This window comes from Protopterus annectens, chromosome 8.part0 (genome assembly GCF_019279795.1).
Source record: "Protopterus annectens isolate FY-2018-M chromosome 8.part0, PAN1.0, whole genome shotgun sequence".
Lineage (NCBI taxonomy): Eukaryota > Metazoa > Chordata > Ceratodontiformes > Protopteridae > Protopterus > Protopterus annectens.
The window spans coordinates 1,075,891,878-1,075,916,808 of record NC_056741.1 but is presented as its reverse complement, the minus strand read 5'-3'; the positions used below and the strand labels follow the sequence as shown (position 1 = coordinate 1,075,916,808).

Here is a 24,931-nt window from a genome sequence, read left to right as displayed (position 1 = left end):
GCACAAATGTCACCAATAGCAAGCTTAGAATGAAATGCTACCAAGTAGCCATAGCCCTTGTAGAATGAGCCTTGACAGAGGTGGTAAGCTCTTTGTTAGAATAAATATAAGCTTGAGTAATACAGTCCCTGATCCATTTGGCAATAGTGACCTTTGTGACCGCTGTTGCCCAATTTGTTTTCTGCAAAGGATACAAACAACTGATCTGTTTTCCTTGATTGTTTGGTCCTATCTAGATAAAAACGTAACTGCCTGTGGACATCTAGTGTGTGGAAAATAAACTCCGCTTTATTGGAGTATTTAGGGAAAAAAACTGGGAGCTCTAACGACTGTTGCAAGCATAAAGTAGAACAGACTTTAGGAACAAAAGAAGGATTTGGTCTGAGGGACACCCTGTCTGTATGAAAAACCAAGTACGGGGGGTTTCACTGACAAAGCCTGAAGTTCTGAAACCCTTCTGGCTGAAGTAATCGCCACTAGAAAGGCTGTCTTCCATGATAGAAACTTTAGATCACAGGTAGCTGCCGGTTCAAAGGGAAAAGAAGTCAAGGCACGTAATACAATATCGAGATCCCATGGAGGTGCAGGATGAGAAATCGGAGGTCTTAATAGAGCAGCACCTTTCAAGAAGGTCTTACACAACCTGTTGCTCATTAAAGGTGGGTCTATGGATTCATGAAAATTAGAAATCGCTGCCAATTGTACTTTGATGGTAGAGACTGAAGAGCCTTGATTGAAAAGAGAGGTCAGGAATTTGAGTACTTCTGCCACGGGAGTAGAAATGGGGTCCAGGCCCCGGAGTTGAGCCCAAATAGCAAACCTTTTCCATTTGCTAGAATACAGTTTCTTCGTAGCAAACTTGTGGGTTGAAGATAATATGTGCACCACATCTGGGTCCAGTGCATGTCTCCTGACTATCGTCAGAAGAGGAGGAGCCAGGCCGTCAATTTTAAGGTGTGTAGGGACTGGTGTAGTAGTCCCGACTGATGAACCAGTAGGTCTAGAACCTGGTCCAGGAACCATGGACCTTCCAGAGCATGTTTCCGAAGATAGGGAAACCAGACTTGAGGCCAGTAAGGAGCAATTAAGATCATCTTGCTCCCTAAGAGAGATGCCTTTTGAATTACCCTGGGTAGGAGAGGAACTGGAGGGAAGGCATAAAGCAGGCCGGTGGGCCAAGGATGGACTAATGCGTCCATGAGGCTCTTCCCCGGAGCCGGGGTTAGGGAGAAAAATTCTTTGCACTTCGCATTCAGAGGAGTCGCGAAGAGGTCGCAACACGGAACTCCCCATTCGCTGAAAATCTGCCTTGTAACTGCCATATTCAGAGACCATTCGTGAGGAGAGAGGATGGTTCTGCTCAACCTGTCGGCTATGACATTGGACTTGCCCGGTATGTGAGTAGCCACTAGGAAGTGTTTGGTCGAGACTGCTCATTCCCAAACTCTCATCGCTTCTCTGCAAAGAGGATAGGATCTGGTCCCTCCCTGTTTGTTCAGGTACCAGACAACTGACATATTATCTGAGTGAAGAGCAATTACGCCCTGAGGGAGATAATCGTGAAGGGCTTGAAGGGACAGGAGTACTGCCCTCATTTCTAGGATGTTGATGTGGAGAGGGGTCTCTTCCGGGTGCCATTTGCCTTGGACTGACCTGCCCAGGGAATGCCCCCCCACCCCGTCTGGGAGGCGTCCGTGGTCAAAGTGGCCGCCGGAGGAGGAAGAACAAAGGGTCGTCCCTGATCCAAATTGGAGGACACTAGCCACCAGCGAAGGTCCCGTTTGCAAGATTCTGTGATCCATATCAGATGATTGAGAGGGAGTTCCTGAAAGGACCACTGAGTTGAAAGAAGCCACTGGAGGATTCTCATGTGTAACCTTGCCAAGGGAACTAGCAGAACTGTGGCAGACATCGATCCCAATAGCTGTAGGACCATTCTGGCTGGGGCTTTGGACCTGGGCAGTAAGGCTCGAACCTGATTTTGAATGGTCTGAATTCTGTCTGCAGGTAGATAGACCCGCATCTGGTTTGAATCTATCTCTACCCCTATGAATCTTATTCTTTGAGATGGCCGTAACACAGACTTTGGCCAATTGAAGGTGATTCCAAGGGAATTGCCCAGGGATATTGTGGCTTGCAGGCTCCGTAGAAGTAGATGCTCGGAGGTGGCAGTTAGGAGCCAGTCGTCTAGGTACGGAAACACCTGGAATCCTAGACTTCTCAAGTGAGCAGTCACTACTGCCAAGCATTTGGTGAACACCCTGGGGGCTGTGGTGAGACCAAAGGGCAGCGCACGGAACTGGAAATGACTGCCTCCTAGGCTGAAGCGCAAGTGTCTCCTGGACGTTTGATGTATTTTGATATGGTAATACGCGTCCTTGAGGTCTATGGAGCACATCCAAACACCTTTCTCCAACAACGGGAGAATGGTTTGTAAAGTGACCATTCGGAACTTGGACTTCTTGACTGAACGGTTTAGGTTGCTTAGGTCCAAAATGGGCCTCAAGTCCCTGGTCTTTTTTGGCACCAAAAAGAATCTTGAGTAAATCCCTAATCCGATCTGGTCTGCGGGGACCGGTTGGATGACTCCTTTTTGCAGCAGCTTTGAAATTTCTGAGGCTGCGGTATCCCGTTGACTGGGTGGCGGGTCCGGGATTTTTATGGACTGAGGGGGGGGGGGCTACAGAATGGGATGTTGTAACCTCCGGCGATAATTCGAAGCACCCATCGGTCCTGAGTGATCCCTTCCCAGGCCTTCAGGTGCTTCGAAAAACGACCCCCGACTGGCTCCGGAGCAGCACAGTAATCCCTCAGGGACTATGAAAGGCTGAAGAGCCACGAAAGGACTCGCGGTCTCCAGTGTTGCGAGGGCCTCTGCCGTCGCTGGGACGGCGTCTTCCTGATGAATTTCCTCCTCCTCTGCCTCTGGAGGGGGAACCTTCCTGCTGAGAGGGGTAAGACTTCTGAGATCTACGGAACCACATCTTCCCTCCTCTTTTAGCTTTGGGATAAGGCCGAAAGGGAGTGGAAAATCGTGCCCCTTACCCTCCTGTTCACAGCGGGTAAGTGTGTCTTTCACCTTGGGCCCAAACAGGGAGGACCCATCAAAGGGGGCGTCGGCGAATGAAGACTTGAAGGCCTCCGCGAAATGACACAGGCGGAGCCAGGCTTGTCTCCGTAGAGCAATGCCTGTACCCGCCGCTCTACTTGCCCCTTCGGCGCATACGAAATGAGCCTCATGGACGAATTCGAAATGGACGACATTGTAGCCAGCTGAGATCCAACCGTCTGGGCCAGCTCCTCAGGCAGGTTACCTAAGAGGGTATCGGATAGCTCCTTAATCAGATCCCTCTGAAATCTTGTAAAGTGCGTCAGGTAGTTCAAAGACCTTATTAGGAGGATGGACGGACGTAGAAGCCTCTGCTACATCTTGCTGGGTAGCAGATGCCACCACCATAGCATCCACAGCCACACCTTTCGTAAGGAACTCTCTATCTGGGGGCGCCGAGATAAATTTGTTTGGACGAGCGGGCACCGGTTCCACAGAGTCTGGGTGTTCCCACGCCCTTCGACAGATCAAATCCAAGAGCTCGTCGAAGGGCGGAGACACCCAGGAGGCGGAGGGCTGAGCCCCGAAGGCCTTCAGGAACACCGACTCATCAGCAGAGGGAGGTTTGGACTGCCAGCCGCCTCGTTGTTTTAGGGCTTCAAGGATGTCTGCAAAGGAGACATCCTCCGAGGACGACTTGGGGGACCCCTCTGCATCATCGAGATCGGTGTCAGATGTCAAAGACTCGTCAGGGGAGTCAACGTGCTTCCTCTTGCACGTTTTCTTCCTGGGAGGTTCTTCCGAAGAGGCTTCAGAAGGACTTCCAGGAGGGGGAGAAACCCCAGCGGGGGTAACCTGAGGCCCAGGGGCTCCGCTGTCTACAGACAGGGGGACTACCAATGACCCAGTCTCCAAATGTAGGGAAGGAGCTGGGGAAACTGTGGAGGCAGCCAATGAAGATTTGGCTAGAGCACTCCACATAGCCCTGAAGGCGGAACCACCAGAATCCTGGGAAGGTCCCCCCTCCGTGGCCACGACAGTGGACGGTACTCCCGCCGCCGACGCACCAAGAGGGAGACTTGGGACCGAAAGCATCAATCCCGAAGCCTCCCCCCCGGGGACGAAGGAAGAAGTCCGTGCACTGAACTCCGACCCAAGAGCCGGAGTCGGAGCAAGGGTCGAGCCTGACCCTAACACCTCCACTGGTTCCACCAACACCTGCTCCAACGGTGCCGAAGCTGTTGGAGGAGGAAGTATAGTAGGGGAGTGGACCATCGGCTCCGAAGCCAAATGGGCTGGAGCCGAAACCATCTTTTGGAACACCGGAGACTGGAAGAGTCGAAGGAGGACCCTGTCGATGTCAGAATCAGACATCCTGGAAGATCTCGAGGATACCGATCGGGCCCGAACCGATTTCTCCATCGGCTCCGAAGGGCTCGGGGACCGGCTCCGAAAAGACTCAACAATTATCCGCTCCGAGGAAACCCTCAAGGAAATTTCCCTCGGTGCCGATAAGGACTTCGGCTCCGAGGGGGAAGTGTCTGAGCCGATGACCCTTATCGGCTCCAATATCAGTGGAGCCGATGAGGGTGACCCGCCTCTCGATGCCCCAGACCTCGGCTCCGAAACCAGAGGAGTCGAGGCTGGAGGCATCGAGGCAGACCGTTCCTACCTCGGCTCCGAAGTCCGTGGAGCCGATGGAGAAGTCTGCTTAGTTTTTTTACCCGTCGGTTCCGACTGACTGGTCGGAGCTGGCGCTTTCCTCTTTTTTGAAGGAGACGGAGAGGAAGATAAAGCCTCCTCGAAGGAAGGCTTGATTAATCCTTTGAGGATTAATTTGTTTTTCCTCTCCTGGAGGACTCTGGAGGAAAACGCGTGGCATACACTGCACGATTCCTGCAGATGTTTGGCGCCAAGGCAATAGACGCACGAGGAGTGGTCGTCCGTTATGGACATTTTGAACCCACACCTCGTGCACTTTTTAAACCCGGAGGGTTTATGTTCCTTAGACATAATTCTACACAAAACAGCCAACAACAGTAGCTTAAGTGATTGACACACACAAAAATATATGCCACTAACACAGAAAATATTTAAGCTAAAGAACTTTTTTTTTTTTTTTTTTTACACACAAGGATGTGAGAAAGAGAAAGGGAAACAAGGAGGGTCAAGACCCTCTAACTCAAACGGGTACTTGACCCACACACAACCACTAAAGTAGAAGTTAGCACAGGGGAAGGCCCCTCTAACTCAAACGGAACCTTCTCTGACAGGAAAAAGTACAAAAATTTCAATCAAACTGCTTGAAACACACTCGTACACAAAGAATAGCCGTTAAAACAGCTTTTGGGTTTGAAAGAAGCAAATACTGACAGGAAAAAAGACTATATATATATAGTACTTAGCCCAGCCAATGTTGAGACCACGTCCAAGCTCTGTAAGCGGCAAACGAGATCTGGGGGATTAGTGGTGGTGCATCCTGGGATAAAGATGGCTAAGCCAATTAGAGGCCTCGCTCTATAGCATAAGCGTGCCAAGTCAGATCCGAGGGATCGGCTCCGAGCCCATCAGTCAGAATGTAGGCGAGATAGGATCACATAACATGTACTGTTTTGCTTAGAGTATTCTTTTAATGCATTCTGTTGTAAAACATAAAATGTGGAGCCATGTAGCATCTAATATCCATGTTCTATCCTGAAATGTTTTGACATTTTCTTAATGTTGATATTGGCAGCATTGGTGTAGTTTGTTGTATGTATGATTTGTAATTAACTGTAGCCGTACTGGGATTCATTTTGAGATTCTGGTGGTAATTTCATTGTGTGCTGGTGTTATATCTTTATTGTTGGAAACATTTTTCTGCTATAATCAAACAATTTTTTGCAGTGGAGGGGATCGCATAGCATTCAATTATATGTGTGATATATATATATTGTGTAAGACACACACAGACACGCACACACCTCCTCACTGAGGCTGAAGACATAACAAACCTACTGACCAATACATTTTGCTATAACTACCTCTCTCTGACCTCCCATCTGTTCCTCAAGATGCACCTGAAACTGGCCCACCTCCAGCTATCACACAAAACCAAGTTTGAAAAGTGCTATCAAAAGCTAAAAATACTGCATCAGTGGTCTTGACATTATCTGTGGATGCATCTTAAATAGCTTGAAGCATGATTTAGTCACACTCACACCCCTAACAGTGTTGAATTCCAGCCTTCATACAGGTTTTGTACCAAGTAAATGGAGAACAGCTACTGTCATTCTCCCTCCGTAAGGGAGGACATTATACAGACTCCGGCAATTACAGACCCATAAGTCTGATCAGCCTCATATGAAAAACCTTGGAAAGACTTATGTAACTAATCACAGGGCATAAGGAAGCTCCAAACAATGAGCCCATCTCAGCTTGGATTCATTAAGGGCAGATCATGCTTTCTCAGCCTGGTGGATTGTTTTGAAAAGGTCACCAATGCATTGGATGAAGGTAAAGTGGTACACACTTCATACCTCTACCTGACCAAAGCTTTTGACACAGTTTCCCACTCAAGCATAGTAGAAAAGCTAAATAAACTAGGAATGAACTTCTTTGGTACCTGCTGGATCACCAACTGGCTCACAGTATACAGATAGTCAAAATAGGGGAAATTACCTCCACGAAGAGAAGAGACACTAGTGGAGTCACCAAGAGTTCTTTGCTGGGTTCCCTCCTGTTTGGTGTCTACTTTTCTGATGTGAAAGCCAATACCAAAGGGCGCTGGCTGAATAAGTTTGCAGATGACTGCTTGAAAGCTAGAAGTAGTTATTGAACCCCCAGATGCATTGTTGTATCTTTTAGGAAGTCATCTATCTCCAAGAACTACCATATTGACAAAACACCTGTAAGAGTTGATCCATTTGTTCAGGATTTGGGAACTTATGTGCACAGTGGTCTAACTTTTGGCCAACGTGTCCATTCTTGTAAGGAAGTCCTTCTATATTGCACAGTGTATAAAGAAAGAGATTGTGTCTAGATCTAGGGATGTCATTGTCCCCCTTTTACTCATCCCTCATTGGGCCACTTAATGAATATAATGCCCCCTTTGGCATATAACTGTCCAGGCACATGTAACAACTGGAACACCCACAGAGATATAAAAGGATACAAGTCCTATACAACATAACCCTACATGGACTGACTCAAAACCCTGTCATTATACTTGGTATTCTGCAGACTGCTAGGAGGTGACCTGTGTCTGGCATACAAAACATCCTCCGACCCATTACTGATGGATTTACTGCTCAGCAGCAAGCCAAATGGCATCAGAAATACTCAGTCTAGAGATCCAAACCTCTTCTGCAACATCAACGGAATGGTTTGGAGGGACAGGTATGTTTCACAGAGGATACTGCTGCTGTGAAACAGACACCCCATCCACATAAAGCAAAGTTCAACTCTGTCCATTTTCAATTGCAACTTAGATCTATGAATGAGGAAACACATTTTACCTAGGACTGCCTCCCAGTACTATTAATATACAGAGGCAGCTCCTAAATGCTTTATGCCATGCATGGGTACCCTCCAATTATCTATGGTATGATCCCAGTTACTCTTATTAGTGGTAATATATAACTGTCTGCCATGGAATGGGTAAGGCCAATGTCTGATCAAATGGGGTAGATTAATTTAGAGTACAAAAACGGAAATTGGCTAGGCTTAAAATAGTCTGCAAAGGCATCTATCCTAGTACTTCCTTTGTACTTGTATGTAACTTCAGTGTTTGCTGAAAGTGGTTACTAAAGCCACTTGGATCCAAAGTAGTTAGCAGTACTTGTATTGACTTGTTTTCAGAACAGTGATTTACTGTACCCAGCATCTGTGTAGCATGAATGGTGGCTTAGTATACATCATTCTATCACAGCTGGCATAGTGGCTTATTACTAAAGAGCATTACAGCACCTAGAAAGCTTTGTTCTTGCCACTTTGTGTGTGTTGGTACCACTACTGGAAAAGTATTCAGTTTCTGCAGGCCATGGGTATATGGCTCCATTTTTATCCACTGTTTTGGGAAAATAAGGCTTATGTGGCCTTTTGTAGCCTTTAACAAAGCAAGTTACAAAGGCTGCAAGAAAAACAGAACTATAACTAGCTTATAAAAAATTAAGCAGCAGCATCATTGTCGTCATCATCATAGAACAGGTTTTCTTGAATGTGGCTTACTGTTGACCTCCATTAGGCTGATTTTGCTTTTCACTATCTCATAAGAACAGCATTGGAAGTTTGTGTTGTGAGGAGGTTGCCCAGTTCCTTCTAAGTGCTATTTTTGACTGATTAGAGACTCTTGTTGAGTCCCTGCCTGGATCATCACACTCTCACCCATTTCACTGTTAGGTGCATCACAGCCCATCCATCATATGTGCTGAACAGTTTCTTTAAGATTCCTGCGTGTGTGTCTTTGTTTCTATCCAGTATTTATTTAGTTGTATGCTGCCTTGGAGAAATAGGAAGTTAAGCATTAGAAATCTTCATGTGATTAGACATTAAAATCTAACTTTTTATTAAATAGGGATGTAGCATATATAATAGGGATGTAGCCATATGTAGGGCTGTATTCCTCACATGTGAGACATAGTTTTGGTCAGTTTCCACTCCTTTCTCCCAAAGTGCTGTGAATTTGGAACTGATTAGTAGAAATTGGTATGCAGGGCCTACTGCTGATGGTAAGAGTTTTGGGTGTGGGGTTGTAGCCCCCAAAAGATGATACATTTTAAATTTAAGTAATTCTTGATTCGGATGCATTCCTTTCTAACTATGGGGAACTCACTCTGGGAATGAGTCTTGTTTTTTCTTATTGGTATGTGCCATATATTTAGTACTAATAGAAGAGGTTTCAGCTCAGTGGCAGAGGAAAATATGTTTACCTTCACTTTCTAGAAAATACGTATAAAACATAAGATCCTACATACAAAATGACAGCTATAATCCAAGTTATATGAAACATCTAAGGAAACCATGTGCATGAATTCTCATCTTTAGAGAAAGGTGAAGCAGCTTGATTTTTTTGGTGAGCATGGTCTTTTCCTCTTGGTCAAACATTCCAACATTACAGAAGACTGTGGATTCAGACCCGAACTTAAGGAGAGAGGGCCAAGATGAAACCTTCTTGGAGAGACAGCTATGAGGGAAAGAATCCAAAATACAACTGTCTTTCAAATGCTAATGTTTGGTTTGCTGTACTGAAGAGTTATAGGCTTCAGTGTAATTTTATACGGCACTGTATGTATTTTTTTGATAAGTTATATTTAGTTAACAAGAACAGCTCCAGACAGACAGACAAAAAGCAGTAACATAAGAAAAAAAAACATAAAGAAGATTGAACAGTAACAAAACCATAAGCACTATGTGCATGCTCTGCCATCCCCAAAATGCCCCTATAGCTCTTGCTTAAATTCCCACTGTCTAGTACTTGCAGCTCTGCATCAGCTGTTGTCTTCATCCCTACTTCAACCCGTCTTTAAAGCCCTCCAGTATGCCTCTCTGTTGTCTCTATATGCAAGACATTAAGTCTTTAAATGAATATAGAATCCTGTTCAGATGCAACCATGTGAATTGATCAAATCTCTTTACTGATATACATCCGGGTGACTTCCAATGTTTAGCACAGTAAAATTTCACAGTGTAGCACCCATGCAACCTATATTTTTTGATGAACCATTTATTGCTGACCTGAAGGGTACCAAATAACTAAAACTTTGTCTCCTCTTCGGAAAGTACCAAATGCCGTCAGCCAATACCTGCCTATGCTGTCCATAGGGCTAGATGATGGGACATTCTTAAAACACAGGATCATAGGAGGTTACTAGGCTAATGGCCCTGGGGCCTTTATAATTGTAGCCGAGGGTTTATCCCCAAAAAGGAAACCCCAATGATTTGAGAGTGATGTGGCGAATTCTTGCACCAGACAGACAACTGACCGTGACCTTCTTCTTGTCGAGTCTGGTGAGGGGGACATCAGTGTGTCTCACAAGTGAGTCGCCAATGACTAGTATGTTTGGTTTGTTATGCCTTGTGGGTATATGTAGATTATCTACCCTAATTTGGTGATACTTCCAACAGTGTGAACCTTCTCCAGAATAATTATTGATGCACCTGGATGGTGTGAGATACCACCTAACCAAAAGCCCCAGTTGTTGATTCTTATATTTGCACCAGCTATTCAAATATGTTGGAGCCTTTCACACCAGTAGACACTTGACAATTTCACCTTCTCTTGCAATCTCCATCTTCCTTCTACTAATCCTTTGATTTCTTTTGCTTGATTCTCCTGTAGATTCCTATATATATATATATGTGTGTGTGTGTGTGTGTGTGTGTGTGTGTGTATATATATATATATATATATATATATATATATATATATATATATATATATAATGTGTGTGTATATAATAGTAGTGGTTTATATTGTTGAATGTGTGTTATATCAAATGTGTGTAATGCCAAGAGAATTGATCACAGAATCATTTGATCAACTTTGTTGGCAACACTGTGTGGGAAGTTGCAGAGCAGCATGGAGTGGGGATTTGCACTTACCCTGCTGCTGTACGATTTTGGAATTGGTATAATTTGCAGGAGGTGTGGGGGTGCAAGGGGGGCTTGCCCCCCTGCAAAAAAAAAAATAGCTGCGGTTTTGATTTTTTTTTTACGTTCAATCTGTTTGGATCAAGGTTTTAAAGTTCATTGTTTAGGTGCTTCAATATTTTGAAGCACATCTATTTATTTATAGATGTGTGTTTGTGTGTGTAAATATATATATAGATAAATATAAATATATATAGACAAATATGGATACACATCTATATGGAAATGTACATATCTATACATCTATAGATATCTCCATATAGATAATCATATCTATTCCTGTAATCCCCCTTTCACAAACTGGTCCACTTCTGCCACGGAAATTATTCTACTTTTATCATCAATCAGTCTTGTATCCTTCTTCCATATCTGCTTTAGTCGTACATAGCCAGTCATGTTCTTGCAATATGAAAGAGTTTTGCAAATCAGCAAATTCTCTCATAACAACATGCAGTCTCATGACCTTCCAAAATATGCAGCTAAGAGCTTACTCTTTCAGATTCCCAGAGTGCAGTATCCCTTTTGGCTATACATTTTCAAACGTGACGTTGCATGCAGATTCTATTAACTGGACCTGTTCCCAACTCAAATCCACTAATTGCCTACATTCCTTATAAAGTAAATCCTGAATGCACAACAGACCCCTGCAGTACTCCATTAGTCACATCCCCAATTCCTGACATTGTCACACTCACCACAAGCCATTGTATACTACCATTCTGTTATGGTGCTGTCCAGTTCCTTAATCTTAGTCCTAACAACCCCCCCCCCTCCTGCAGACAGACCAGTTTTGTTATCGACCTTCTATATGGGATATATTATACCTGCAGTACCTTAGAGGATGAAGCTTACCTGAGAGTGATTCCTCAGAGTAAGTGCAACTTGTCAATGAGCAACCTTACAGGTCAGTAGGTAAGTAAATGCTGCAACTACTAGTTTCATGGTGTCCTATAGAGATACTCACCTGTGTCACTGCTGTCTGAGGTGTCTGAGCATGTACAGAATCAGGCAGAAATGTAGCCATTCAATGTATTATCTAATTAATTGCACATATGGAAAACCAATTTCTGTATAACTTTTTTGGGTTAGTAGTTTGGCAGCTTATTTTCAATTAGCCACTTCCATTAGTGTAAGGAAAGATAAAGTCACACTAACTAATGAGCAAATGCTAAAGCCAAGAAAACAAATTAATCGGTTCCAGTTTCATTTGCAGTCATTACCAGGATGCTGTCAAGCATACAGCAAGCACCATGAACAACTGGAGAATATATCCTTTTGTTGGCTTTCACATCTGTGATGGGGATACAGAGTTTTGGGGAACAAATGGACTGCTGCACCTCATTGCTTCCAAGAGTGCTGTGATGTCCACCACAATGTTTCTGTCATTAATGGTACTCCTTCTTTGCTAAAGACTCTTCATTTGGGAATTATTCATAACCCTTCCCGTGCCTTTTGCCTCCCTTTGTGATATTATTTGTTGCTACTTCTGGCTGGCAATTTGTAGTGCTTTTCTTTGTAAATGTGAGGGATGACTGTTGCTTCTTTGTATAAAACAAAACTTTCCATAACTCATCTTTGCTTTTCATTCATCCACCCTGTGCTGCCCAGTCACATCCGACTCCTACAGCTAACCAGAGAATAGCCAATGTCACCCTCAGAGTTAGTAAGGCAATAGAACACACACACACACACACACACACACACACACACACACACACACACACACACACACACACACACACACACACACACACACACACACACGAGCACATCATCTCATCAGAAGTTATTTTGCCAAATGCTGTTTGCTGAAATTCCTTTCACTGACTGCAGAGTTTGCTTGTTTTCTGTACTGTTGTGTGATCTCTGAGTTGGTACAAGTCCTGGAAAGTGTCCCTCCACATGGGTGCTTGGCCTCCTGCAAAAACAAAATTGAGTTTTTCGATTAAGGTAGTTCTGGCATACAGTTTGTTTCAGTTTTCCATAAAAACACATTGTCAGTGTTATGCTAGCAGCAGGGAGGTAGCACTTTTCTGCACAGCTGTGTTTTCTGCATCCTCAAAGTTTATTGCAGAATGCTTCAATATTGGCTCTCATCAATGTTTCTGCTGCATCTTTAAGGCATATAATTCATGCTCATTTGAAAGTATATGCCCCTATGTGTATGCATGCCTGCTATCATTAATTTTTGACAGTTTGCAGGAATGGATCTGAGTATTAGATGCCAAAATAGGTAACAGTTGAAGCAGGTATTCACATTTTACGATAGTAATAGTTCTGAGCTTAGTGCTGACCTTGTTGGCTAAGAAATGTGAAACTCTCAACTTGGTGCTTTTAAAAAGTGAAATGTTATCTCTGCTGTTTCCTTTTATTTCTGCAAGTACTTTTTACTGATTGTGTAATGTATGTAGAAAGATTCTCAAACTTAACAGTATTTTTTACTAATTCCATTCTAAGTGAATGCAACTGTAGTCTGACAGGAGAGACTAGAATAAATTAAACTCGGTTATGCTTATGGGCAACCAGTAAACCAATAACTTTCTAAGAAAACATGCCAAACTATCTGCCCCTATGAGGACATTCAGGGTTAGATAAATAAATTAAAATAACTATTTTGCTGTAGGTTGCTTTGGATTGTGTAGAACTTACTGAAAAGAAATTACAATGCAACTTTTTACAGTTTCTGTCAGTAGTGGTCCTTTAAGGGTGTTTTGAAGTTTGAGTGTGGCTTACTTTGTAGTTGTCTTAAGTGGGCTTTTCATAATCTTGATCACATTGATCAAAATGTGGTGGAGGAGAATGTTAGGTGGCAAAGCGGTATGCTGGGAGAGTATTTGAATGACGATGGTGGCATAAGACTTCCAGGTTTGCAAATAACCTTTAGTGTGTTAGCCAATGCAGGGTAATGATTTAGATGGGGATAGTCTAAACATCAGACTTGGTAGTATGCTATTGGCATAGCAGGGGAGTGGTGAGAACATTGTCTTTTAGTAGTTTGACTGTGCCCCATTCTCTGTAAAGATCAAATAAACCAGTAGGCTTTGATGAGATATATTTGAAATGTAGTAGTATTTTTGAGAGACTTGTTCATCTGGAAATGAATACTTGAGCTGGTCTTTAGACCCTTTTCAGCCACACTTCAGGCCATGAAGGCATTACAGTTTTCAATACAAAAAGCAGTAGGTTTTAACATATGCTGTTCAGCATTCCCAATGTTTTTAACATGCAGAATGAAACTTTGCGTAGTTATTGGTAGAACATTTATGCAAATACAGACTTTTGGCAAATCAGCATATTTAAACTATTTTATTTTTCTTTTCAGTTTGCAAGAAAGTCCAATCCCTGTAGATGTTCTGAATGCCTGTCATAAGGATGGTGGTTTTGTTAACCAGGATTATTAATGTTTGATCTGGATCCCCACAAGCCATGATTGTTTCATTTTCAGACTGTTCCATCAGTTGGATTTGTATGCCACACCCCTCAAAAGACTCAATAATTTTTATCCAGGACATGAAAATTGTAGGTAAGTAAATGGATTTTTTTGTAAAAGTCAAATTTAATTTGGGGATGCATATTCACATATCTGTAATAATTGACATTGTCTGTTAATGAGCATGGATAAACCAAATAAATAGTATTGTTTGTACTCACAGGGGTGCAATAGTCCCACTGCTGGTCATGCTAACAATAAGGATGACTTCTAGGCACTGACCTGTGAATTTGCCACTACTAAGAGAATACCACCAGGTATACTGTGCAATGCATACAGTCAGCCCACTGCCTTCAGATGTGGAATATCTCCTAAAATGCCCACTTCAGTAATTGATATAGCTGCGTAGAACCAGTTTTAGTGGCACAACAGGTAGTACACTTGCTTTTCGTACATAAGGCTGTGGGTTCTATTCTCACACCACGTAGATGGATTGCTGACACTGCAATACAGCATGGGGTGGGGGTAGGGTTGTTTTCTGTACTCCTGATTGTGGTATGCTTTGGATGAGTTGTCTAACTGAGGTCCCATGTGCTTGAGTTGGTAGCTCAGGTGGATGCAAAATATCCTATGACGCATATTGAAAACGGTAAGAGCAGTTTCTAGATGCCTTGGTTAGAGTTCCCTTAGTAGTATAAATACCACCTCAGATCTCTCTTGAAAAGAGGCCACTAATAGCCGAATGTGACTAACCTAGTAAACAAAGGATAAATAAGTAAAACCTGCCCAGGCAGTTGCCGAGGGGTTACTACATTCATGTCTAACCGAGAATAATACAATTCTGAAAATATGGATGCATTTTAAAAAGGCACAGCAGCTATTGCCATTGGATGGAATGAGTCTACCTGTAGCTATTTCTGGTGAGACACTATAGGGTTTAACTAACCAGCACTCCTTGGCAGCCCTAGGCATTCCATCTTGATGTCCGTTTTGGTACAGAGGCGATTGCTGATGTTTGGGCATGTGTTAGGATCATTATTTGTGTTAGGCAGTACAGTACTGAAATTTAGCACCGCAAGTACCAGATGTACTCCCTGGGCAGTAATGTCCATCTGAATGCAGGTGTGCTCAGAGTATGTTCACATGATAAGGCCAGCAGTCTGATTTCTACATGTAAAGACTGCACAGCATTATTGACTTTTAATTTAACAAATTTTAAAGACAAAAAAAAAATAATAATAAATTTCTCATACTCAATTCAAAAAAATTCTTTTTGATAACGTGATGATTTGTGCATTTTTGTTTTGGCATGTTGAAGATTTTTGTTTTTTCTTTACACTTTTATATCAAGTCTAGTAGTTTGTTTTACTACAGTACCTATTTTTGAATTTCCTAAACTGGAGGCAAAATAAATATGTGGTTTTCCTTGCTAGTGATATTTTTTGTGCACTCAAAGTGGAGATTTGCTTGTTACTTTGACATTTGATGTTTCAAGGTTTCATTTCACAGACTTGACCACAAACTTCAAGTGATGTGAATACATGTGGAGATAAGATTGCTTACAGCTGACCACTAACAGAGCCAGATAAATAAGCAGAGTACAGGGATGTAGAATATAGTACAATGCGGAATTAGACAGCCCGGGCTTAATGTTCATAGGTTAGTACTAGGCTAACTGCTCTTTCAAGCCATTTAAAGCCTAGCCAATTATCCTTTGTGAGACTCAAACCTTGCACCTTGAGTTTGTAAGGTAAACACCTTAACCATTAGGCCACCCTCCCAACCCCATTGGGTAAAAAGCCATTTCCCTTAAATAACCCAGGGAATAGTAGATCTAGGTGCTCCTAAACATTTGCGTGTGCATGACTGGACTTAATTAGGACCTGACATAAACCTAAGCGGTATTAATTTGTGAATTCTAGCAGTTGCTGAGCTGGAAATATCTCATAATGTAACCCATCATTTTTTCTGCTGCGTACAGAGTAAGAAGTCCTAATCAAAAGAACTTTTATGCATTTCACTATTAAGTAGAAGATTGTTTATGGGATTAAGAAGAACATCTGACTTAATCTGCTTTACACCCAACACTGTCCTTTTGTGACAAGTATGCCTGCTTTGTTCACCTATCTGTTGTATATAACAAATTATTCTTTAAGGCACATGCTGAAAAAATAAACATCACTGTTCAAGATTTTGATTTAGCTGTTGGTTAAACAGTCTAAAAACCTTCAAAATAATTGCTGTCCTGTTAACTATTATACATTTGTAATATGGGCTGGCACAGACTGTAGTGGTGACCTCCTATCTGTGTCAGCTGAGGACAGGATCAAGTGACTGCTTCTTTAAATAGGCTGCCATATGTTTTGCTATGGGGACACAGCAGGAAACTAATAGGATTCAAGTTTAAAATACTGAACTGGTATGCTTCTGCAAAATGGAGAAGCAATCTCCCCAGTGACATAGATTTGCCACTTAAATGTACGTTTCTTGAGCAAAAAAAACTTAGTCCTAACGTTCTGACTGAGAAATGTATGATTTTAATTTGTAGTTCGCAGCAGGAGGGATGACAGGTGCAAAACTGGAGAGACAGCCCTAGCTGCAGTAATGTCCCTGATTATGTACCTTTGTTACTTGATCCAGTTCTCAGCTGACATAAACAGGATTTTGACACTGTAGTGTGTGCTAGTCCATTTCACCAATGGACAGAAATAATGGGACAGTAACTCTTTAGGAGGTTTTCAGACTGCTGTCTAGTGATTGACATTAGTCATTCATTTCTCTCTTTTTCCAAAAACTGAAGGCCTGTCTGTATAAGGATTATACCTACCTCACAGTGCTGTTCCTCTTGCTTTAGGTGGCATGTGCCATATATAAAAGCAGTGTTACAATAAGTCAACTTCACTTCTCAGTCCTGTGTTTGCTGGGCTACTTATTTTTGTTTGTGACTAGTGCTTCTTCAAATTTTCTAATTTTTTTGATCTGTCACTCTTGTGCCAAACTCCACTATCCCCTATAGGACCAGTCAGTCCTCTGAAATGTCAGGGCCCATGGGCCTAAGAAAGAAAAGTAAGAACCAGAGATTATGGCTGTCATCTCTTGGGAATTAGAATACTTTCTGTATGGTCCTGTTACCTGCCATATTGGCTACAAAGTGAGGTAAATGCTTGCTGTACTGTACCATGTGACTGAATGCTTCCTTGAACCCATGATTTCCAGTTATCCTGACTGACGTTAACAAGATGGCAGTCCCCAAGCCCCAAGTTGCAAGAGCTACAGTACCTGGCCTTTGCCAAACTGGTGCTCTAAATGCAACACTGCCGGTAACACCTTTTCCAGGTTGATAAGGCAGTGTCCATCTTCCCATGCTGTCTGCTCTAGTGACCAGACCCCCTAATAAGGGTATGAAAAGCCCTAGTGTCTGGTGTTGTTCAGCATTAGGATATACCTCAAGGTAACTCCTCCATTCCTGAATGACTGTCTAATTACAGCAAGCCCTCCATTCAGCTGAGTTCTCATCTCACATTAGTAAAGCAGCTATTCCCGTTTCTAAGGCGAACACTGAATTCATAGTTCTGCAGTTTGGACAGTACAGTGGCATGAGATAACTTACAGTATGTCAGGCCTCAGGTCACCTGTGGGTGGGTATTCCGTTACCTCCAGTCATCCTGGCCATATACAGGGACTGTGCGTTAGGGCAAACCAAAATTCCAAAGCAAGGATTGTCAAGAGTTCAAGTGTTTAGAGCAAACTCTTCAAATAAATCTTATTTCTAAAAACAAAATAAATCCAGTTCCAAATCCTTCAAAAAAACAAAACAAAAAAAAGGCTGGCTACAGATTTTTCTGCTTATTGGCTAAGCGCTTTGTCCTTGTAGATTTCTTCATACCCAGTTCTTGTATCTAAACTTTCTATGATCATGTTGATACTATAAATACTGTTACAGAATGGGTATAGTACTCTGTGGGACAACCAGTTCCACGTGATTGACCTTTCATCTGCTCAGAATGAAGACATTTGATAGAATGTTAGACCCACCATTATCTGCATGGCGATGCTCACAAATAGAACTTGCTAAGCCCATGTGTCCAACCCTAGGAAATCGTATGTGCTGTTGCTAATCTTTGTTATTGACCAGTCCTCTTACCTTAAAATCAGTCCTGTATTCATAAATTCACCTTTTATATGTGGCTACCTGACTGAATTTTACAAAAACGGTTTGCAAACGTTTTGTGGTCTACATACATTACTATGTTTTAACAAATCATTTTCTGTTTGGCCCTGTAATGGGGTGTTAGCTTCAGTTAATTGTATTATATTTTAAAGCTTCACCATACTTTTTTGATGAAATGAACCTGTGAGCTTGCTCTTATGAAGTTCACACTTGATTGTGGTCCTTTCCATAAAAGCTGTATGGGTTCCTCGGGTACAGGGCCCTTTACTTTTACTTTCATTTTAAGTTTTTCTATTTAGTTAGTGAGTAGGAGTTAATATCAATAAAATACTTTTAAAGTGACTGACTTGCTGTTGAAAAGGCATCCAATGTCTTGCAATTTTGTTTAATTGCAAGTTTCTGTATAGGTGTTCTGATGCTTGAGATGTGCTGTGAAAAACGCTTCTGAAAACTACTCCTTTAATTTAAGTTCACTATTTTTGCTTGTCTAATGCAGTCTGCCTGCTACATTGGACATTATCTTGGTTGGGAATTGCTCAGACTTGTAATGAGAGGAACTGATTTTGTTTTCAGAAAGATTCTGTATTTCTTTCTAGACTGCCTCTGGTTTTCAGAGTATCAAAAATACATTTGCATTTTATGCAATTGGACAGTAAACCATCCACTTAACAAAAGTAATGTTTTGCCCTTCTTATCTAGGTTACAAACGACATTTCATCCGGCTATTTAAACGTGATGCCTGTGCAGTATCTATGCCTGTATGTCTTTTGGGGAGTGATGATTTCAAAGCCGGTTCTTAATCTAATTGCAGTTGATGATTGGCTCATCAAAGCATCAAGTACATCAGATATAATTATGTCATGTGATAGCCTGCTTTATCTGCAATGGATACTGTTTTTTTTAGATCTTATCCTTAGTGTCTATGTTGGGAAATGACTGCATTGTCTTATTTCAGCTGTTCTGAAAAGGAGTTTTGCTGCTGCACTGTAACCACTGGGTAATTAATAGTCCTAACTGCTGTGTTGAGAGAGGTACACGCTCTCTTAACCATACCTGTTCGTTGTCAGAAGACTCGGCACTAGAAAGGCAGCCATCTTCCTTTGATACTGAACCGATAAAAAAAAAAAAAAAGAATGACAGACTGAATCTGCACCCAGTTTTTTTGAATACATCTGGTCTACCAACAGGATATCTGAAGAATGTATCTGACCTTTTGTGGGCAGGATGCAGACTGTTTGTTTGGGTTTCCTCACTAAGATAGTGGAAATCCTCAAGCAGAGATGGTAGCCCAAGGCTGAGACTTTTCTGATTTGCCTGCTTTATAAAACCACTCCTTTGGACTCAAAACATCTCAAGTCCATACAATTATATGGTTTCTGAAACAAATGGGTAAGAATGGCAGCTGATCATGTTAAGTCAATATGCCTACACAAAAATGGTATTTGATGTAAAAGTATTCCTTCTACAAGGAACACATTATAGTGGGAGGAGGCTTCTTTTCTGAGGCAGATGTAACTGGAGTAGATAAAAGTCCATGTGACTGCCACAGACACTTTGGCAAGCATTTGTAATGTGAACCTGTATTGTCAGGGGTGCATTTAAATAGTCTGCATACAGGGCCTTGGGCAAGTGAAGCCTCTTAAATATGCTACATTTCTCCTTTAGATGACAGTGATCTACAGCTGGGAATGGATATGCATCAGTAAAAGCACTGGTGAAAATCTGTCTAGTGAAGTCGAGATGATTTTCTTTCATTACTTTATAATTAGTAGTTTTCAGTGGAGACTTCTTGGCCTGAAAAATATTCTAATTCAGAAGTACAAATAGCATGAAAAGTGATGGCCTACAGAAGAGTTAAAGCCTCCTTTCTTACTATCGACTGACGTAGGTAGTGCTTCTTTATCACTTCGAAGGTTGCAATTTCACTGCACTGGAAATATTTATGGGTGCCTCACCAAGAGAGCCATGTAACAATTTAATTCTTAAAACTTTACACCTTTTCTACCACTTTCTGATTTCTTTTCTGAATTTCTTTGAGGTGTTCTGACATGTCTAAGAAAAAAAATGCTTTATTTAGACTTCATTTGTTAACCAGCTAAGTAGGCTGATTTGAGGATTCTTTTCAGACATGACCTTGGCAATAAGTGATTTACAATTGAACATAATGTGAATAATGAGAAAATAAAAAAAAAAAACAGTGCATAATGCTATTAGCATTAAATGTTAAAAATAACAGTTAAAAATACAACCCCAACTATCAGTTAAATACATAAATCCAGCACAAACTTGCCCGTCTCAAAATACGAATAAATCCAAAAGAAACGGATGCAAACACTAAGTAAAGAACGTAAGCATCAAAATGCAGACAAAGCGTATAAAATGGATATATATTTATACAAAATGTTTAATGCTGCAGTTATTTCCAAAAAAGGTTAAAGTGTACTTTGTTTTATATATACTGTTCTAAAGTACTGCATCAGTACTGGATTTCTTTCTTCAATTTGTTAGATTTTCTGACTTTGAGACTTCATCTTTAACCTCAGTCATTTCTAGTTTAAGAACTTTTTTTCTGTAGAATGAAAGCTTTCAGGCTTTCGGTCAGTTTATTTTTTGTGCTTTTGTTACATAGGTCTCACTGGTATCATGCAGACAAGAACAATCACACATTCTGAGTAAAAAGTCTTTCTGGGCTACTGCTCTGTCATAAGCACATTAATTTATCTTAAACAAAATAACCTAGCATTTACTTCCTTATAATATAAAAAATATTAAATGTTTGAATTCATGTTGAATGAAAAGTAGACTAAATTAACACTGGATTTCTAAAGAGAAGCTCAGGTTGTTTCAAAATGATGAGAACTGAAGGTGGCACATGGCAGCAGTACTTTTATAAGGGGCACATTCTAATTGACGAAGGGGCACTATCAAAACTAGAAAAAAGCAAACTTAACAGCTGGCACTTGGAAGCAAGACTCCTGTTGCACTGCTACAGGAATAGTCTCAAAGTACTCTGTTTTAATTTAACTTCTCATTTCCACTTCTTTCATGTCTTTTTTTACATGCTTTACACTTTTCAGACATTCTGAAGAATCTCCTTATGATTGCTTTTTTTAGGTAATTTACCTTCCTTGACTGCTTAGAATTTTTTTTCTAGCTTCTCTTCCAGTTTTCTGTTGCTTTTTTCTGTTAATGAAATTTTGAGTTATTACTTCATAATTTCACTGATAATTATTAGCAGAATCCTTGTAGCTGACAAAATTCTGTAAAGGAAGGTCTTTACAAGATGAATGTTTAAAAGAGCAATTCTCATTCTTAGAATATGTCATTACACTGTCAATAACCCATCTAGTAAGAACAATACACACATTTTCAGTCATGGAATGAAAAACTAGTAAAAGTTTAACTTTTATTGGGTGGAAAGAAGGTCAAACATAAAGATGTACAAAAACTGGCATGATAGGCTAGAGTTTTCATCTAACTATTCCCCAGATGACTAGGGTTCACTTAGGGCCTGGGCAGTAGAACAGACAGCAGGGGGAGATGGAAGTGAGTGTCTGGCAAAGGCTAATCGATTTAGAAGCGGTTGTTGACAGTGTTGCCATAAGAGCTCCACTTTGGCAAAGGCCAGGTACTGCAGCTCTTGCAACCTGGGACTCGAGGATTGCTATCTTGTTATTCAGTTAGTCTAACCAAAAGTCATGGTTGCAAGGGAGCATGTAGTGACAAGGGATGCAGCACTGTAGGCATTGCACCAAACTTTCCTAATCCATTGCCACAAACATACAAGTGTTTTAGGCATTGCACCAAACTTTCCTGGTCCATTGCTACAAATGTACAAGTGTTTTGTTACAACTAAATAAAATGTTGAAGCTTTCGCCCCGGCAGAAAATGCTTTGCATACAGTTCTGAATGCCAGTACAGCACTAGACCACGCATTGAATGCTGAAGAACTTTGTCAAATGCCCTTGGTGTCATGCACTTAGGGTGGCTCCCCTTTTTGCCTCACACTAGCTATGCCTCTGTGTGGGATTCGAAGGTTATACCATCCTGATGGCCCCTTTGCTAGGTTACACATGTGAAAAAATCCAGAGGTGCCCAAGGTCTTGTGTGGTGTCAGCATGCACATCCTCAAGATGAGCAGCAGTAAAGTGTGCCTTCATTCCCTTAAAGTATTATTTCTTAGCTGGACATTTTAACTTAGCTAACTGACATTCCCCTTTTCAGTGGCTAAATAAACAGACACAGCAGGACAGGGTGCCGATAGGCACTCTTCATCTAGCCCTTCCAGTTCACAGTGAGCCACAAGACTAGGCAGTGTCATTGGAATGCCAGTGGCTTGTTGAGGTCCTACAACCCTCATATTAAGGATAGTTTTGTGCTGGGAGGGGTGGTGGTGGTGGTAACATGTCGGCTATAGAAAATATGTAGTGTGCTTTTAAAAGTGACTTTTGTATGGAAAATTCTCACACAACTTTAGTCAGAAGCTTGCATGTATTAGATAATGGGGTATTGGTCTCCTGTATGAAAGGAGATAGCCTGCAAACCAGGAAGTGAATTCCTCATTTGAAGGTTCAGAAAAGAATAAGCAAGGACCTGAGGAACTTGGAGATGTGAAATTTGACAACCCTGTTGAGTCCTTTTGTGTAGTAGGCTTATTTGTGGCCTACAGCCCAGAACTTTCTAAAGACAGCCAATTTACAAAAAGGGCCATACAAGACTGTACGCATGGTAGTGAGAATTCCAAAGACTGTTTTATTTATTTGAATGAAAAGCCAAGTCATCTGATGTCCTTCAAGAATGCAACTGCAGTCATAACATATGGGTTGTCCTGCCTCAGGCAGCCCTCGGTTGGCCGAATTCCAAAGTCTGGGTCCGACGTCGGCTGATGTCGCATTTCTCTCCGACGTCAGAGCGACTGGAGTACATAAGCATCAGCCGACTCCATTTTCTTCAGTCTTTCTTGCCGCGCGGTGCCCGAAGCAGAAGCAGTTCGCAAGTGCCGGTCAGTCAGATCCTGTATTCTTCGAATCCGAAGTCATCAAAAAAGCTAAGTACCCCGTTGGGGACCTTTTCTTGCCTCAGCCGATGTCAGAAATTACTGAAAAAGTTAACAGTTGTCTGTCTTGTGGTAAACAAATACCTCATAAGGATTTCCACTCTTACTGTCTTCCTTGCCTTGGCCCAGACCACGACGTCTCGGCCTGTGTCGCCTGTGCTCGCTTCAATAAGCGCACTCTCAGGCGCCGGGCGGAGTTCGCTGAAGATTTTTTCGGTGAAAAATTTGCTTATACAATGCCATCGGAACTTCCGACATCGCAAACTCCCAAGAAACGAAAAGACCGGGACCGACATCCTCTGCCCGCGTCTACCACCGACTCCACGCCAAAACCTACCGCGAGTGCTCCGGTTCCCCCTGAGACGGTTATTCCACCGCTCCGAACCGAAGACACCGCATTACCGACGACTCCGATACCGGATACCACTCCGATGCCAGTTATAGATTTTCCTCCGGATACTGAAACCGAGGAAATGCCCGAGACCATTGCTGTAGATAAGGTCACTCCTGCACGTGGAGCTGCCAGGCCTCCTATGGCCATGTCTATTAAGGCCTACACTCGGGCTAAGGCAGCCAGCAAGACCAAGCACCTTACTGCTAAAGCCTTACCTCAGCCTACTCCTGAGACACAAATCATGACTATGGCCGCAGACTTAATTTCCATGATTAGAGGTTCACAGGCCCATCCTGAGAGAGGATCCCAGCCTCCTTCTGATAAGAGGCCCCGGGTTGAACCCTCTGACCCTATCCCTTCAGATGAAGATTCTGAGGACTCTGTCCACTCCGATGGCCAGGAAGAGCTCTTCCAGACCTATGAGGACTCGGATGCAGAGGATTCCATCCCCTTGGCCTCCCCTCCTGAGGATATTTCTTTTGGGGAAGTTCTGCATACCACGAGGCAACATTTCAAGTGGCAAGGCCAGGAATATTCTGAATCCAGAAAGCGCCTTCGAACTTTCCTTAAAAAGCCCCAGCACAGGCCCTTAGCTATTCCTCCCGTGCTTGATGTTTTGGATGATTTATATTCTGACTCCAGTGTTACCCCTGATTCTCTTCCTCCTGCTCCAGCCAAGCCAGACAGATATTACAGGGTCCCAGAAACACATTCCCATTTATTCAGGGCCCATACTGTTGATTTAGAAACTATTTCTCAGGGACCTAAAGGTGTTTCAGCTTCCACCTCTAAAAATCCCTTGCCTTCCAACAGGGAAGCTAGGTCATTAGAGAGATGGGGCAAAAAGGTCTACACCTCCACTACTTTATCTATGAGAGCTTTGAATTGCCTCTTTCATATGTTACAATATCAGGATTACCTGTTAGATGATTTACAGAAAACATTGGCCTCTCCTGATCCTTTAGACAGGAAGTCTTTGCAGGAAGCTGTACATAATTCTCAGCAAGTCAGCAATCACTTTCTGCAGTGTGGATATGATGCATTGGAAGCTTCATGTAGGGCAGCTATGACAGGGCAGTCATTCGTAGACATGCATGGTTAAAAGAACAACCTCTACCAGATCATGTTAAGGCAAAACTTCTGGATGCACCCTTGGAAAAGAACAAGCTTTTTGGTGCTAATGCTAAAGATGTGTTAAAGTC

General features: G+C 42.2%; 1 protein-coding gene across 1 annotated transcript in view; it reads left to right on the top strand.

Moving 5' to 3' along the window:
* The window catches only part of LOC122809226 (semaphorin-6D-like), a 955,253-nt gene that overhangs the window by 223,712 nt on the left and 706,610 nt on the right, over window positions 1–24,931 (top strand). The window contains exon 2 of the mRNA XM_044080542.1: window positions 14,001–14,201. The gene's annotated coding sequence lies outside the window, so the exon portion shown is untranslated. The remainder of the gene's footprint in view (window positions 1–14,000; window positions 14,202–24,931) is intronic.